The sequence below is a fragment of the Mesoplodon densirostris genome, chromosome 19 (genome assembly GCF_025265405.1).
Source record: "Mesoplodon densirostris isolate mMesDen1 chromosome 19, mMesDen1 primary haplotype, whole genome shotgun sequence".
In the NCBI taxonomy this organism is placed as follows: Eukaryota; Metazoa; Chordata; class Mammalia; order Artiodactyla; family Ziphiidae; genus Mesoplodon; species Mesoplodon densirostris.
This window is the reverse complement of record NC_082679.1, coordinates 65971044-65988260: the sequence shown is the minus strand read 5'-3', so window position 1 is coordinate 65988260 and position 17217 is coordinate 65971044. Positions and strand designations below refer to the sequence as shown.

Below are 17217 nucleotides of genomic sequence, written 5' to 3'. Positions count from 1 at the left end.
GGAAGCGACGCCTGCGCGGTCGGGGCCTCTTCGGGGCGCCTGCGCGGTCGGGGGCGGGGTGGGGGTGGTTTCCTCGGAGCGCCTGCGCTGTCCGGGGCTTGTTGGGGCACCTGCGCGGTCAGTCTTGCCAAGCGTCAGTCACCTGCTCGCGGATTCCGGCGCCGCCCACGGCGTCAGCTGCACCCCTAATCCTACTGGAGTTCTCTAGCGGTTTGAGGTGCCACCTTATGCGGAGCGCCTCGAGTAGAGCTGCAGCCAAGGAGGGCATCGGAACGCCGCGCCGAGCCGCCGCTCCCGTAGGGACTTGGCGCAGCGGGTCCCGGGACTTCAGAGCGAGCGAGGGAGCCCGAGGGGCGCGGAGCGTGCGCAGATGGCAGGGCAGCCCGCGGCCCTGACCCCGACTTCGACCCTCAGACCCGGATCTTGACCCCGACTCCTGACCCCGACTCCGACCCTCAGACCTGGACCCTAACCCCTACTCCGACCCTTGGACCCCGGCGCGGTCTTGGCGCGAAGAGGGTGCTGCCGAGGGGAGGAGGGCTTCGCTGGTCCGGGCTCTGGCCGCAGAGCCTGCCCGGGTGGTGCCCGGAGGGTCCTGCGGACGGAGCGGACGAGGAAGGGGCTTAGGGTAAGAGCAAGGACTTCAGGAGAGGGGAGCTGAGCCCCCCGGCGCAGGCGGCTGGCAATCTTGGCCTACAGATGCTTAGTTTTGGAGACGTAACCATCTCGTCCACTGTTATTTTCTCCTGGAGGCAGGCTGACTCCCTCTGGAAGTCGTGCCCAGCTCTGGAGACCAGGATCACACCCCGGGGGACGTAGTCCGCTCGATCCCTGGGAGGCGGAGGGGAGTCTGTGGTTTTATCCCTGGGATTCCGGACCCCAGGGTCCCCGCCTCTTTCCCAGCCCCCCGGGAGGTCTGGTGCTTGAACCCTTAGCGCTGAGACTGCTGATTGTGTTATGGTGACTTAAGTTTGTTTGTGTGTTTTTCTGTAATCTCCAAATTCCTACGGTCATTAGATGATAACCAGTCTGACTGAGTGCCAGCTAGTGCCTGGCTGTGTGTCAAACATTCTTTTAATCTTCACAAGTGTGCGAAGTAAATGCTTTTACATCTATTTTACAGATAAGGAAACAGACTCAGAACACTTTAAAGGAACCTTTCTACGGTCACAGCTAAGCATTAATGGCGCAGAGTTTTAGAGATGGTCTGACTGGTTTCAGGGCCTGTGCTCTTCTCCGTATGGCTGTAAAGGTCATATGTGCTCCCCGCCTCGGTCCTGAAGCTGCAAAGGTTTAGAGACCTTTTTTTTTTTGCGGTAAGCGGGCCTCTCACTGTTGTGGCCTCTCCCGTTGCGGAGCACAGGCTCCGGACGCGCAGGCTCAGCGGCCATGGCTCACGGGCCCAGCCGCTCCGCGGCATGTGGGATCTTCCCGGACCGGAGCACGAACCCGTGTCTGCTGCATCGGCAGGCGGACTCTCAACCACTGCGCCACCGGGGAAGCCCTAGAGACTTTTTTTTTAATGTAGCATCCTGGTTATAGGTCCCCGCTCTGGCAGCTAGGTTCTTGAGTGTGGTTGATTGTGGAGAGGGGGCTGCCCCTGACCTGCACAGCTGGACTGCCTGCCTTCTCGCTTTCTCTCTGAACAATCCATCCATCCTCCCTGGTGTCCTCCTTCACTGTTTTTCTTTCACTGGTTAAACTGCCCCACCCACATTCTGCTGTCCACTCTCCCCAGACCAGTCCCGTAACCATGACCAGGCTTCCAAGTAGTTTCTTGCCCCCTTGCACCCTATCAAAGCTTGTGCAACACCGCCCTAACAGGAAGTGGCTGAGCCCCACCCTCACCCGGTTCCCTTCTCACCCAGCACAGAGAATTTGTGACTCACAGCCTCTAACAAATTTGAACGTGTTTCAGGAGAGTGTAAGATGCAGTCCTATTAACATTGTTTGAAGTAAAAAGTGTTGTTGGGATCTAAGCTCTTTGCAGGAGGTTCATTTGGAAGCAGTGCAGGGTGACAGCAGGAGCTGGGCTTTGGGAAAGGAGTGCTGGCTTCTGTCCTTCTGAGTCTGTGGCCTTGAGCAAGTGCTTACCTTCTCCAAGCCTCAATTTTCTCATCAGTAAAATGGGGATAAAGTTATCTGCAGAGTGAGGCTGATATTGGGTGTCCTACGGGGTTGTTATAAAGATAAAATGCAATAAGAATACATGAAAGCAGCTCATCAGCTGGGAGGCCGTCCACATCCAGGATGTCGTGGGAAATGAGGTTCTGGGAAATATTAATTCACTCATCCAAACACATTTACTGAACAACTGTGCTTTGAGAGCTGGCTGCAACCCAGGCCTCAGGTGAGAGGTGGACCTTGACTCTGAACCTCGCCCTGCTCAGTCCCACCACTGCAGTGGCCTCGGGCGATGGGAGTTCAGTTAGAGAATTCAGACGCCCAGTGGCCTGGACCCTGGCAGAGAAGGACCTGAGGTGGGGGGGGTGGCCTTAGCAGCCCCGGCTCCTCCCGGGCCCCACTCCGGAGGCACCGCCTTCACTTTCCTGAGCCACTCCTCTCTGTCACCTGCTCTCTGTTCTTTCTGTACCTTGTGACTTGTGTTTACTCACTTCTACTTCCTCAGCTCTTGGAACCCCGTGCACATCAGGACCTTTGGGCTTGGCTTCCCTTAACTGTGTCAGAGGCCATCGTGGTGAACTGGCTGCGGCCCAGGCTTGTCTAGGCCTCTGTATCACCTCCCTGACATCAGGCGGGAGGGGCAGGGGAGCGAGGCGCCTCGTCCTGCTGACGTCCCTCTGACCCTTGCTGGGCTCCTGTGCCGCCAGCTGTCAGCCGAGGGGCTTCAGGCAAGCTGCTCTGAGGACATCTGTCCGTCTCCTTGTCTGTAAAATAGGAGTAACACTTTAGCAGTCTGGGACAGAGGTTGATCTTTTGGGTCATCTTTGGTTTTAAGATATAAGCTCCGTTATTAATATCAGAGCAAATAATTATTTGCTGCTTCACAAATTAGGCAGCTTGGCTGCAACTAAAGTGCTAAACCTTTTTTAAAAAATCACAGTTCCAATAAGGAACTACTGTATAGCACAGGGAACTATATTCAGTAACTCGTAACAGCCTATAATGGAAAAGAATCTAAAAAAAGGATAGGGACTTCCTTGGTGGTCTAGTGGTTTAGAATCCACCTTCCAATGCAGGGGATGGAGGTTTGATCCCTGGTTGGGGAACTAGATCCCGCATGCCTCGGGGCAACTAAGCCTGCGGGCTCTGGAGCCTGAGTGCCACAACGAAGACTAAGACCCGACACAGCCAAATAAATAAATATTAAAAAAATAGAAAAGTTATATATATATATATATATATATATATACATATACAAACATATGTATGTATAAGTGAATCACTTTCCTGTGTACCTGAAACTAACACAACATTGTAAATCAACTATATTTCAATAAAAATTTTTTAAAAAGCATAGTGACTCCACACTTGGGCCTGGTCTTTGGAACCCTTTGGCTGTTGCATAAGGTAATGACTAGCTGTACCCATAATGGTGAGCTGCTGGGCTGAGGCTGTCTTGCAGCTTTGAATGACCTGGCCTCTACCTAGATCTTTGCCCAATATTACGTTGTCATCTATAAAATACACTCCCCTGTGGAATGTTTGAATAAAGTCAAATCTGAATTTTGGTAAATTTTGTTTCTGGACTGCACATCTTTCTTAGGAAACCATTTCTTCTCGTATGGCTCACTAATTGGCTTTTACTCACACGTACAACAAGATTTCATAATATCAGATTTGTTCTTGAAAGGGGAAAAGTCCATTATTACTAGCAAAAAACCTGTCCAGGAACTCGCACATGACTAAGTAGCTATGTATTCCTCAATAGTTCTCCAGACGTGGGTGTGGGATTCTGAACAGACATTTAGGAGGGGCCTGGAAAGGGCAGGTCTGTGTTAACACCCAGAGTTCTGGACAGCACATGCCAAATTCATTAATTTAACCACTTGCTCTGTTGATTATATCAGTTATCCATTGCTGTGTAACAAATTACCCTAAACTCAGCAAGTGAGAACAACCAGTGTTTATCGCCACATGGTTCCTGAGTTCTTGGCCTCTCACCAGGCTGCAGTGCAGGTGACGCCTGGGGTTGTGGTCACCTGAAACTTGCCAAGTGTCCAAGGTGACGCCCTTGCCTGGCTCCTGGCACGTGGCAGCAGCTCCTCACCGTGTGACTCCATGGGCTTCTCATGTAATGTGGTGCCACGTGGCAGGGACAACCCAAGGGTATGAATCCCAGGGGGCAGGGGGCATCGAGGGCCGGCTTGGAGGCTGCTGCCCGTAGTGATGGTTGGAGAAGATGTCTGCTGTTCATACCTGCTCAGTAAAGCCCATCCGCTGGGTTCCTCACTACCCATCGTGTGGCCCTAGCCCTTGGTAGCGTCACACTAGTCACCACATTGGGTAGTTCAGGGAGAGGACAGTCATCCCCCAAGTCCTTCCTTAGGACTCATAGTTTGTTTTTTTTTTTTTGGCCGAGCCACATGGCTTGCGGGATCTTAGTTCCCCAACCGGGGATTGAACCTGGGCCCCGGCAGTGGAAGCTCCGAGTCCTAACCACTGGACCGTGAGGGAGTTCCTAGGACTCGTGTTTGCAAACGGGGAGAGGACTTTGCCTTTGGGTTCACGGAGTAGAGGCGTGAATTGACGGCGCTGCCAGCACCCTCCGAGCTGTGGTTGGAGTGGGCACGCCCACAGCAAAGGGGGAGGCTGCAAGGGAGCCTCCAGACAGCCCGGTGTGCGTCCCAGATCCAGTCACAGTGAGTGGGCACCCCCGTCGTTCCCTTGTCAGGGGCCAACCCCTTTCCTACAGTGCGAGTTTGCAGTGGGTTTTCTGTCTGTTCAAATTGGGGTTTGCCTGTCCAGGTCCTTTAGCCACTGGGGAGCCACAGCCAGACACCCAAGGTTCACCTCCATGCCCTGGCACCTGTTCAGAAGCCTTGTCTGGGTCCCGCTGGCAGGAAAGAGGGATCGTGTCTGGATGTCCATGTTATAGCCAGTATCTGAAAGTTACAGGCTTGATATGTCTCTGGTCCCTCAGGTTACCTGTTGAGGGATGATAGGATAAGGAAAGAAGCAAGGCTTTGCTGTTCTGTGTTTTGTCTCCCGGGAGCTCCCCATTGGACGTGCCCTGTAGCCAACAGGATGCTCTGGGATCCTGTAGCCACTAGTCAGATTGTGTGCCCATAACACACGGCTAGCAGCTTTCACAGAGAGGCTCCGTTTCACCCGCTGGACAGAGCGTGCCGTCTCCCGGAAGGAGGACGGTCCTAGGCCTTTGTGCTTTTCCATATTAAGACACAGAGTGGCCACCGGCTGGCTGTTTCTGGACCCCAGAGGTCTGTGGCTGTTAACAGTTTATCAGCACATCAGTGGTGGGCCTGCCTCTGCAGATGTTCCACAAACCACATTGAAGTTGGACAGTCACAGCAAAATGGGGAAAAGACAGTGACAAGCAAGTGCTTGCAGAGGTCCTGGCCTTTCCTGCCAGCCCACTGAGGAAAACCTGCCTTCCTCCGACCTCCTGTCCCGTTCCCTCAAACTCAGAGGTGGCTGGCCCATTCTCGATATTCTGTACGGCAGAACAGAAAGACAAAGGACAAAAATAGCTCAAAAGAAAGGATGAAAGAGGCAGAGGATGGGGAAGACACATCAGTGCTGTTACTGGTCCAAAGCAAAGCTGGTGGGGAGATGGGGTAGGAGGCTGGAGTTTCTGGGGGCAAGTTTTGGGGAGATTGGTGAGAAGCCTCCAAAGCAGTTGCAGAGAAGGAAGGAACTGGAGAGAAAGGGAGATTTTTGCGGTATAAACTCAAAGTGCCTTTGACAGATGTTTGCTGCATGGCTGTGTCCTGGGTGCTGAGGACACAGCCGTGAACAAAGTGATGGCTGGTCTCAGTGGCCTCCCGTTCTAGTGACAAACCCTGAGGCGGGGTGATCAGGCTCCGCAGAGAAGGGAACATCTGAAAAATTGTGGTGAAATATGCATAACATAAAATCTGCTCTCTTGGAAGGGGAAGGGAAGGCAGAAGCTGGGAATGTGCAGGTGGGAGATGCTCTGTGGCCGGGTTGGGTGGAGGGAGGAGGAGGGAGGCAGGGCTGGGCTCAGGCCAGGGCCAGAATGCCCAGTGGTCAGGACCCTTCCTCTGTGCTGGAGGGGCTGGAGGGTTTTGAGCCCAGGACCAATTGCTCTGTTTTATAAGCATGATTTGGACTGCTTTGTGGAGAGCAGACTCTAGACAGATGTGAGGTGGGGAAGGGGAGGGCAGGAGGACCCTGCGTGGGTGGAGGGGAGGTGCGGTGACAGGGGCTGGTCTGCAGGAGGCCCTGGAAACCTGGGGAGCTTCCAGTTTCCCCCAGTGGCTGGCCGCTTGGCTTGCCTCACAGTCCCAGGGAGGCCAGGGTGGCCGAGCACAGGGTCAGCACACAAGACAGCCTCAGCGCAGATGCGGCGCAAGGCGAGGGCTGAGTGCTCAGACAGGCCTCCCTCCGGGACAAGCTGCTGCGGCAGCGGCCACGAGGCTCAGGGGTACAGGCACTGCTGCCTTTTCTCTGTGATTGACGGGGTTGATTTTACAGAGGAAGAGGTGGCCGCTTCTACATAGAATTTCAACCATGGCTCACATACCCCCCCTCCTCCGTGGACCGTTGAAAAGATAGACCAGCACAGGAGGCTGGGCACCAGCATCTCCCAGCAGCTTCCCCTGAGGGGTCCTGTGTTTCTGGAATTCCTCTTGTGCCCCCTCCAGCCAGCCCTGGTTGGAGAGGGCACAAGAGTTGATCAGGTCAAGTTGGAGATTACTTGGAGACAGGAGGGTACTTTGCCTTCACAGATGCCTCCGATCGCAGTGTGCAATTTGGGTTTTGCCGTCTCCACCCCCGCTGCTTTATGTTTTATTTCGTTTGACAGTTTATTTGTTACTTGGGCCCTAAGGCAATCCTATATGAGGTCACAGTTTAATAAACAGAATAAACAAAACAAACCCCGTAGACTGTGTTTACAATCCGTCTCTACTGGCAGAAGGGAAGAACTGAAGGACCCTGAGGGTGGACGGGGAGAAGCTGGCCTGGCCGGACCTCGCGGATGCAAGAGGGGTCACAGCCCCGAACGCAGGAGCCCAGGGGCGGCCAGAGCACTTCTACGTGCACATCTGTCCTTTTAGAATCCCCTTTAAAGTTGTGAAGTAAATCTGGGTTTCAGTGACAAACTGTATTAATTCCTGTAACACCGAATGCCCATGCTGTCCCCAGATTACCATATCGTGGGAGTTAGGTGCACGAGCACAGCACCCGCCCAGGACCCCGAGAAGCAGGCACAGGCCGGTTCTTAGGCTGAGGTCAGGGCAGGAGCTGGGCGGCTGGCGTCCAGGCCCTGCGGCCCGGGCCTGGGCAGGGCACGTCCTCCACAGCACACCCATCGGCAGGTGCATGAGTGACACGCGGGACAGCTCCGGGGCCATGTGCAAAAGCCCACAAGCCACACTGGCTGGGCTGAGCTCCATCCTTATGCACTGCTTCACCGTTTCCCATCTCCCCGTGATCTCCAGGGCCGAGCCTCCTCTCTCCCTCCTTGTTGTGCCTCCGCCTGCCCATCTGGTGGCACACAGCTCCGTCTTCTGGACCCCAGGACTCTGAGAACAGCTGTCCCCACAGCCCAGTCACGGCCCCCAGGCTGCCAAGCATCTGTGCACCCTGCTCGCTCCTGTGGGCATTTGAGAACTGGAGCTTGATGCAGGGTAACTCTAGAAATCACATACGGAAGGACGCTCCCAGCACTAATGTGAGCATTTCCTTAGGTTTGTGGTCATGGTTAACAGGTGTCGGCTGAGTTGTGTGAACCGTGCTGGGTGGGTTGTTCTTTATTTTTTTTTTGGCGGTACGCGGGCCTCTCACTGTTGTGGAGCACAGGCTCCGGACGCGCAGGCTCAGCGGCCATGGCTCACAGGCCCAGCCGCTCCACGGCACGTGGGATCCTCCCGGACCGGGGCACGAACCTGCGTCCCCTGCATCGGCAAGTGGACTCTCAACCACTGCGCCACCAGGGAAGCCCCTGAGTGGGTTATTCTTCGTGAGAATCCGGCCAGGTAGGTGCTCTCATCCCCCATTGCAGGTGGGGAAACCGAGGCCCTGAGTGAACGCGCTGCCCCGGGTCACAGTTAATAGGGGGCAGAGCTGGGGTCTGAACCCAAGCAGTCTGGGGCCAGAGTGTGTGCTCTTAACGACTGCTGTCGTGGGAGAGGGATCCGTGGGAGCTTGTCTACAAAAGACAGAGCACACGCCCGCTCCAGAGTCCGCAGTCACGGTCATCTTGCCGTTCACGTATTACATACACATTATGCATTATTTTATTTCATTTATTTATTTATTTATTTTTGGCTGTGTTGTGTCTTCGTTGCTGCGCGCGGGCTTTGTCTAGTTGTGGCGAGCAGGGGCTACTCTTCATTGAGGTGCGCGGGCTTCTCATTGCGGTGGCTTCTCTCATGGAGCATAGGCTCTAGGCGCACGGGCTTCAGTAGTCGTGGCATGTGGGCTCAGTAGTTGTGGCACACGGGCTTAGTTGCTCCGTGGCATGTGCGATCATCATCCCGGACCACGGCTCGAACTTGTGTCCCCTAGAGATGATCATATTAAGTGAAGTAAGTCAAACAGAGAAAGACAAACATCTTGTGATATCACTTATATGTGAAATCTAAAAAAGGATACAAATAAACTTATTTACAAAACGAAAAAACAAGACTCCTAGACATAGAAGACAAACTTACGGTTACCAAAGGGCCTGGGGGGGAGGGAGAGATAAATTAGGAGTTTGGGATTAACACATACACACTACTGTATATAAAATATCTTGTAATAACCTTTAATGGCAGAGAATCTGAAAAAGAATATGTATATGTATATATATGTATACCGAATTACTCTGCTGTACACTTGAAACTAACACAACACTGTAAATTAACTATACTTCAATTAAAAAAAAAAGACCATTAAAAAAAAAGAAAGATTATTCCTTTTGGGCCCTTCTTCAGCTAAGACAACTTCAAGTACCAAGGGACAATTTGGGGAGTTTGTTTTTAATATAAAGTCTTTACTGAATTCAGCATTACTAAAAGCTTCTGAATTCACCATCCTGGAAAATAAGCCCCGTAGTTAGTTGCAGAACTGGTACCAGCCAGAGGGCTGCTGTCCCATCCACCATCAGCAGCAGAGCTCAGCTGCATCTCCAAGGGCTGCTTTCCAGGGATGGCGAGGAACACGGCCTCCCTGAAGGGACGTCTGTGGCTCTTTCACAAATCCAAGGAAAGGGGCTGCAGGCGGTGTCATGTCACTTACTTGAATGTGTCTGCCTAGCAAAGCTTCTGGCGTATTCTACTCCAGTTACGTTATCACAAAACGGTGCTTCAAGTCCTGACTGACTGTGAAAGTGTTAAGAGATTTCCGTGTTTTGTTGTGGCTGTAACACTGTCCAGCACATAGCAGGCATCCAATCATTTTCTGAATGAGTTCAAGTTCGTCTCCCAGCTGAGCAAGGCCCCCCGCCTTCTGCAGGCTGAAATTCATCACATAAAACACATTGTGCACGTGTGGGACAGCCTTACTAGGAAAAAAGTCTTAGGAAGACATTTTTTACTCTCAAGCTTCCTACTTGGATTTGTGATGAATTCATTAAAGAAAAGAATACATCATGACATTTTGACTCTAACATGACATCAAAACAGGTAGGACTACAGGAAAAGTACTGGGTACAGAGTTTTAAAAACTGGTGGGTGGTTCTGGTGGTCCCAAGGTCAGGGGCCCCAGGAATATCTGAATCCTGCTTTCTGCCACAGTTCCTCCTCCTCTTGAGGTTTTGGGGAAAACACACCAAAGAGCTATGGTAACTGGAAAGCAAAACGCATAATAATTTACTGTGAAATGAGCTTGGGTTCCAGATTCTAATGCTGAGGATGCTGGCAAGCTGGGGTCGAGCACAGGGCTGAGGCTGGGCCAGCTGGGCCCAAACCCAAATGTCAGTTCTTATCACATGGCCGCAGGGAAGAGAAAGAAGGGAGGTGCCAGACTGTGGGCCTGCTCTGGCTACTCGGCAAGGGAGAGAGGAGCCCAGCAGGTGCAGCAGCCCCGCGGCTCTCCCAGGCCACGGCACAGGGGTGTGGGTGGGCAGGGGAGCGTGGAGAGGTGATCTGTGCCATCGCCCAGGGGGGGACCAGGTAGGACGCATCATTTCTAATGCGGGAGGGCATCCAGCATCACTGGGCCTTTCTGGAGCCATGAATGGCTTGTGTCTGGTCAACAATTAGCTCCTTTTGGTTCCAGGGGCACAGACATGCTGGAGCGTGCGTGCCTTTGGCAGGAACCTGGTTTTCTTCATGGCTACATCTACAGCACCCAGGTCAGTGCCTGGCAAACAGTAGGCCCTGTACGAGTGTTTGCAAGATGAATCCAGGAGCTTTGGGTGGGGTGCGGATGGGCTGTGATGAATCCAGTCGAGGAGCAGTATCAGAGATGTCCAAGCACAGGCACTGTCGGGGCCAGGCCTTCCTGACTGGGCTGGGGGACGCTCTGGAGACGGAGGATGGCCCCTGGACTACGTGGGTGCCCGCTCTGGGTTTCACTCCAGAGCTTCCGAGTCAGAATCTTTGGGTGTGCGCAGGTAACTGCATTAAGGAAAGCAGGCTTCCCAGGCAAGGGCTGGAGAACTCCTCCTTAGGGATCAAAATCAGGAATTTGTAGATCTAATGTTTTGCTTGGCCACACAATGTTTGGCAAATTAATTCCTTTTGTTGAAATGTCCAATAAAAATTTAATTTCCAATAAAAAACTGGACGACAGGGCAATGCTGGCTCCGGCAGCCCCCTCCCGTCCCCATCGCCCCAGCAGGTGGTTGGCCCCGACCCCGTCCCACCACCCCGCCATCGTCCGCCTTCACTAGGCCCCTGTCATTCTGCCTGTGCCTCTCTTCTCTGGAATTACTATGACAGCTTCCCTGTTGGCCTCCTGTCCTGTTCACACTGTTTCAGCAGTGCTGCTCCTGAGCCCTTCACTGCAGGGGCCGCTTGCAGGCTAAGACACACCCCTGTGCCCGGACGCCTTGCAGGCCCTGGCCACCTCTCTGCTGCTGTCCCCCTAGAGCCCCACAAGGAGGCCCAAGCATCTCAGACTTAACTGTACAAAACTAAGCTCTACCCTGCCACGTTTTTCCAGCCAATGTCGATTCCATCCCAGACACCTCTCTTTCTCTCACAGCCCACAAAACCTTGCCTACTCTACCTTCAAAACACATGCCAGGTCACACTGTCTCGCCACTCCAGACGTCACTGCCACCTCTTGGCAGCTCCTCTGTGCTCCCATCGTCTCCAGAGAGACCCTTTCTTTCCTTCTTTGGCTGCGGCAGGTCTTAGCTATGGCCCGCACGATCTTCGTTGCAGCACGTGGGCATCTTAGTTGCGGCATGCGGGATACAGTTCCCTGACCAGAGATGGAACCCGGACCCCTGCATTGGGAGCGTGGAGCCTTACCCACTGGACCACAGGGACGTCCGGCGACCCTTTCAACAGTAGGTCCCTTCACCTCCCTGGGACCTGCTGTGGCTTACTTTTCATTCAGAGTGAAACCCTAACTCTGAACTGGGAGCCTCACCAGCCACTTCCCTCATCTCATTTGATCCAACTTTGCTCTGTGCTTGCCGGGGCTCCTTCCTGCCCCCTCCTGGAGTGCTCTTCCTCAGTCCACTTGCCTTGCTTCCTCACTCTGTGATTCAGCTCCAAGGTCATCTTATCTGAGTCCTTCCCCAGCCCCCATTACTCCACATTTAATACAGGCCTTAGAATGGTGCCAGGCACATAGTAGGCACTTAAAAGCCCTCCATGTGTTCTGAACCAATGAGTGCTATCCCTCCAGACACCACGAGAGGAGAGGTGCTGTCCCTCTCTCCACCTTCAGGACACGGGTTAGGCTGCCCCTTTGCCCAGGGCTGTCCAACAGAAACAGAATGCAGCCAGGGTATGATTTAAAATTTCCCAGTGGCCACAACTAAAAAGAAACAAGAAACAGGTAAAATTAATTTCAACACTATATTTTATTTAATGCAACTGTCTCAAATACTATCATTTCCACACGTTGTAAATACAAAAAATTCACTTAAAAAATTTATTTATTTATTTTTGGCTGCGTTGGGTGTTCGTTGCTGTACACGGGCTTTCTCTAGTTGCAGCGAGCGGGGGCTTCTCATTGCAGTGGCTTCTCGTTGTGATGCATGAGTTCTAGAGCACAGGCTCAGTAGTTGTGCCCCACGGGCTTAGTTGCTCCGCGGCATGTGGGATCTTCCCGGACCAGGGGTTGAACCCGTGTTCCCTGCACTGGCAGACAGATTCTTAACGACTGTGCCACCAGGGAAGTCCCCAAAATTTACTTTTTTACATTTTACATTCTTTTCTTCTTAGTACTAAGTCTTCCACATCCAGGATTTTATATTCACAGCCCATGTCAACCTGGACTTGTCACATGTGGCTGGGGCAGCCTCACTGGATGTTCTCCACCACATCTTACTTGGTAGTTCTTCGTTAACCTTCTGTCAGCACCTTGAGTGTCAATACTTAAGTAGGGAAACCTGCAAGCCGCTCCCCAGACAAAGCCTGATTTTCACTCAGTATTCTTAACTCCCTACACTTCTCTTTCAAAGCACTTATCACAGCCTGTAATTAGATACTTGTATGGCTATTTGATGAACTACCTGCTGTTCCAGGTCGTTCTCAGTGCCTGATTTAGTGCCTGGCCCACAGCAGACACTCAGTAAACATTTGTGAATTAATGTATTCAGTGGCTTAATTCTTTCCTTTTCTCTACTGTATATTTTTACCCATAGGTTCTGCTTCTGTGGAACTTCGCTTTGTTTTTGCCTTAGAATGTTTTCAGATTATTTCAAGGCAAATTGCCTCCTTATTCGTATTTCCTACTTTCAATTCTCTATTTGGTTGAGGTCAGTGTTTTTCTTTTTGTTTTTTAGGCCGCGCCGCGCGGCTTGCAGATCTTAGTTTCCTGTAAGGAAGCAAGTCTGAGAGCTGACTCGGTTGGCGGACGGTTGGTCCAGCACCCCTTGGACAGCGGCAGGTGCAGCCAACGCAGGACGGATTCGCTGTGAGCGGACAGAGCACAGAAGGCCCCAACCCCGGGCCCTGTCCTCGCAGGCGCGCCTCCGGACCAGCTGGCGCCGCGGCCGCACCGCAACACCGCGCCTTCCAGCGCCTTCCGCCCAGACCCGCTCCCGACCGTTCCCCTCGCCGCTTCCGGCACTTGGGAAGGCCAATCGTCACGTCCGAGAACAAAAGACCCGCCTCCTCCGCGACGCAGGTAGCCAATCCAGCTGCTCGCTACCCCAGCGTCCCGTGCGCCTGGACGCAAGACCTTGCCCAATCCGTCCCCGGACGTGCTTCTGGTCCCGCCCCGGCCTGTACTAGAAGCTGTCAATCTCGCCGTCCCCCGTGGCCCCGCGCGCACTTCCTTCCCGACGCCGTGACGTGAGCAGCCCTGTACCCGACGGCGGCGGGCCAATGGTGGTGGTGGATACGGCGGGCCAATGGGAGGTAACGTCTCATGCGGCCCGCGCCGCCGCAGCCGCCGCCGGGTCCCGGAGCCAGAGGCCGCCCGAGCCGGAGCGCGATGGAGCGAGGGCCCCAGGCGGGGAGGCGCGGCCGAGCGCGCGGCCCGACGCCCCCTCAGTGAGCGCCCGACCGCCGCGGCGCAGCCCGAGGGCGGGCTCGCGTCTGCCCGCCGCGCCGGCGCTCGGAGCCCGCGCCGCCTTCCCGCTCGGGCCGCGGGCCGGGGACGGCCCGGGGCTGCATGGCCTCGCCCGCGCGCCGCCGCTGAGCCCTGGGCCGGAGCCGGAGCCGGAGCCGGAGCCGGTGAGAGCCGCGGCCGCGCGGGGGTTGGGGCGGGCGCGGGGCGCGGGGCGGCCTTGCGGCCTGCAGGCCTTCCGCGCCGGGCGGAGCAGCGCATCGGGCTTCGGCGGGCCTGGGGTCCGGGGTCCGGGGCAGCCGTGACGGGCCTCCGGGGCCTCCGGGCGGGCTTGTGTGTGGGGGGTCCGGGTGGGCCTGAGGGCGTGAGGGCCTGGGTGGTAGCCGGGAGGGACGACGGCGGGCTTCGGACGGGCTTGGGGGCCGGGGGCAGACGGGGCTTTCAGGCTGGACTGGGGGGCAGACGGGCTGAGGGTGGGCTCTGGGTGGGCCTGGTAGGCCCAGAGGGCCGACGGGGGGCTCCGGGTGGGCCTCGGACCCTGAGGGCCCTACCGGGGTCCTGGTACAGCCTTGAGGGGCAGAGGGAGGGCTCTGGACGGGCGGGGGCCGACGGGGGTCTTCGAGGGCCCTGAGGAGCCGACGGGGGCTCTGGGCAGGCCTGGGGGGCCGACACGGGGCTGAGGGTGGGTTCTGGGTGAGCCTGGGGAGCCGGAGGGGCCGACGGGGCGCTCCGGGTGGGCGTGGGGACCTTGGGGTCCCGGGGCAGCAGTGAGGGGCAGACGGCGGGCCGCTGGGGGCTCCGGGCGGGCCTGGGGGGCCCGGGCAGCCTTGAGAGGCCGGCCGTGGGCTGTGGAGGGCCCCGGGCACCTGGGGAGCAGGGCGCCGACCTCTGACCCGCGGGAGGGGCGCCTTCGCCGTGTAGGCTGTAGTTGTTATTCCCAGCGTCCTATTATTATCGCTGTTTTGAAATGGGAGCAGGCGGCTTCGGGCTCCAAGCCGGAGGGGGAGGGCGAGCCGGGGCCCTGGAGGGAGAGGGGGCGTTGGGGCCGCAGGAGGCGCGTGGGCCCGCGCAGGGGCAGGAATGCGGGGCAGCGGTGCGGGGGTGTTTCGGGGGGAGGGTAGGCGGGACTGGGGGGCGGGTGGGAGGGAAGCGGCGGCGGCGGCTGCAACAGCAGCCCTTGGCCTCAAGGAACAATGTGAGACGTTGCCTGAAATGTTAATTTCCGTTCCTCATTTCATCATCCCCTGGCAGGGCGGTAGCTGTGAGAGCGCGTGCGTGTGTGTGGTGTGTGTGTGTGTGTGTGGTGCGTGTGTGTGTGTGTGTAGGGTTGGCCCTGCCACATGGATTCAGTCCCCTTTCAAAGAGGGATTGTGTTGTTGAATCTTGTATCTCTGCCGTTTTGGGGGGAGTCTTAATTTTTCTTGAGGCCTGCTCTTTTACTCGTGTCCCATCAAGGTTTCCTGCTTCTGTTGTGTTGTGAAAGCTAGTCTTGTATCCCAACTTCCGAAGAGTTTTGGAAGAGGCTTTGGGAGATTAAGCTGTCCTAAGAGGGCCCCGTGCTTTCAAACCCATTTTCTTTCTAACAGTTCAGATGCAGCAGGCTTAGGTTTCATGGTTTCTGTAGGTCATGAGAAGTTTTATGTTCGTTTGCAAGAACAGGATTTCTAAGCAGAGAAGTCAAATTTCAGGCTTTCTTAACTGGTGAGAGAGTGTTCTGAAGTGAATTTGCACAATGATCTTAACATTCCTTTTGCACTGAGCAGTGAGAGTGCGCGCAGTTGTTGAATTGGGGGGGGTGATGAAATGCTCTCAGCCAAAAGATGTAAGATGATACTGCTTGTAGAAGAAGTGCCATTGAAACAGTTACTATTTTTGGTTTGTGCAAACCCAGTCAATGGCATAACTTGGATAGTTCTAAATCAGAGACCCTGAGACTGTTTGATGCCTTTAGGACCTTGATTGCGCTTACTCAGTGTCGCTGTCCTGGAAGACCTGGAGTTCTGTTTGTGTTTTTTAGAACGATTGCACAAGTACTCTGGTATTACTTTGAAACTGTAGTTAGAAAGGAAAAAGGGAACACATCTTGCTCAACTTAGATTGTGACCCTTCATCCCCCGCCCTCCATTCAGCTGTTGTCCTCCCTCTGCGGTGTCACGCTCAGGAGCGGGCTCGCCTTTGATAGGCTGGCTCTCTGAACGGAGGAAACAAAGACCAAGTTGCTGTGACATTTTCCTCTGTCCTTTGTGTGTGCCTCTTGAGTTAGTTAAAAAGCTACCCACACATAGTGCCAAATTTGACCCAGCTTTGAAACTTTGAAAAGATCTTTTTCTTCTAGAGGTTTTTTTTTTTTTATCGTGGGAAAATATACATAACAAAATTTACCAGAAGTTTGTTTTTAAAGGTGTCACATAGTCTTGAATTCCTCCTTTGCAGTTGTACCTTTGTGCTGCCACTGTTGGATGTTTTCCTCTGGGCGTGCTGTGGGCCAGCCATGATAATCACACTGCACAGCAGGCCTTTCATCTCTCCAAACCAGATGGGCTGCTTGTGACTAGTGGCTGTCATCTTAGCTCTAATTACAGTGTTGATACAGTGACAAGTAGAACTTTCTACAAATAGAGTTAAAGAAGCTGTGCTATTTGTACTGGAGAATATTTTTCAAGAGGCGTTGCGTTGCGTGCCTTGAGTTTTTAAGTACATTTGACACAGTAAGGTTACGTTTCATCCAATATGAGAGGAGAGTTACTTTGCATAGGATGGCAATGAGCCCATCATCAACTAAATAACATAATTAGAGAGCGTCGGTAAATGCTCGTTCAGAGCACGGTCTGCATTTGTTGCCAAAATAAGTGTTTTGATCTGTCCATTAGTCCATGTAAGTCCCTTCATCTCTCATATGTAAGTATAATGGATGAGCTTCCTTGAGTAGCAAGATACTTGCTAGTTAATAGGTGTGAATGACGCTGCACTGCTTGCCTGGCTGTGTGCTGGGTCAGTTCACTATTGCTGTTCAGTCAGTGCTCTGTGGGGACTGAGTTTGGCCTGTTTGATAAACTTTGTACAAAAATCGAATGAATGCAAATAAAAGTTACTGTCTTGAAATGTTTTCATGTGTGTTCTGTTAATTTGAATTTCAAATGGAATTTCTGTGCAATTCAACTTTTTCAGTTTTATCTTAAACTCTGTGAAAGATGGCGTCAATCCCCAGCACCTGGAACGCAGGCAGTTAGAGATAATCGGTATAGAAAGCCTCTTTAAAAAGGCTTAGGAAATGATCCACTTCAACAACTCTCTGTTAATTCCTCTTTTTTTTCTGTTAATTCTTATAGAGATGTTTCTCTTTCTAAGAGGTTCTTTTTTGTTGTTGTTGTTTGATGCATCTTATTCTTGATATCTTTTAAGCCAGAATCAGACTCAGCTGTGTATGTA

The 17217-nt window shown here is 53.7% G+C and overlaps 1 protein-coding gene across 10 annotated transcripts in view; it reads left to right on the top strand.

Annotated features, from left to right (window-relative positions):
- Positions 1–13617: 13617 nt before the first annotated feature.
- ANKRD11 (ankyrin repeat domain containing 11) overlaps positions 13618–17217 on the top strand; it is a 168056-nt gene continuing 164456 nt past the window's right edge. For 9 of the 10 annotated variants that reach the window (XM_060083083.1, XM_060083075.1, XM_060083076.1 and 6 more), the window contains exon 1: positions 13864–13955. The gene's annotated coding sequence lies outside the window, so the exon portion shown is untranslated. Of the gene's footprint in view, positions 13638–13863; positions 13956–17217 lie in introns of those variants that run through there. The other variant, XM_060083082.1, reaches the window with a different exon arrangement.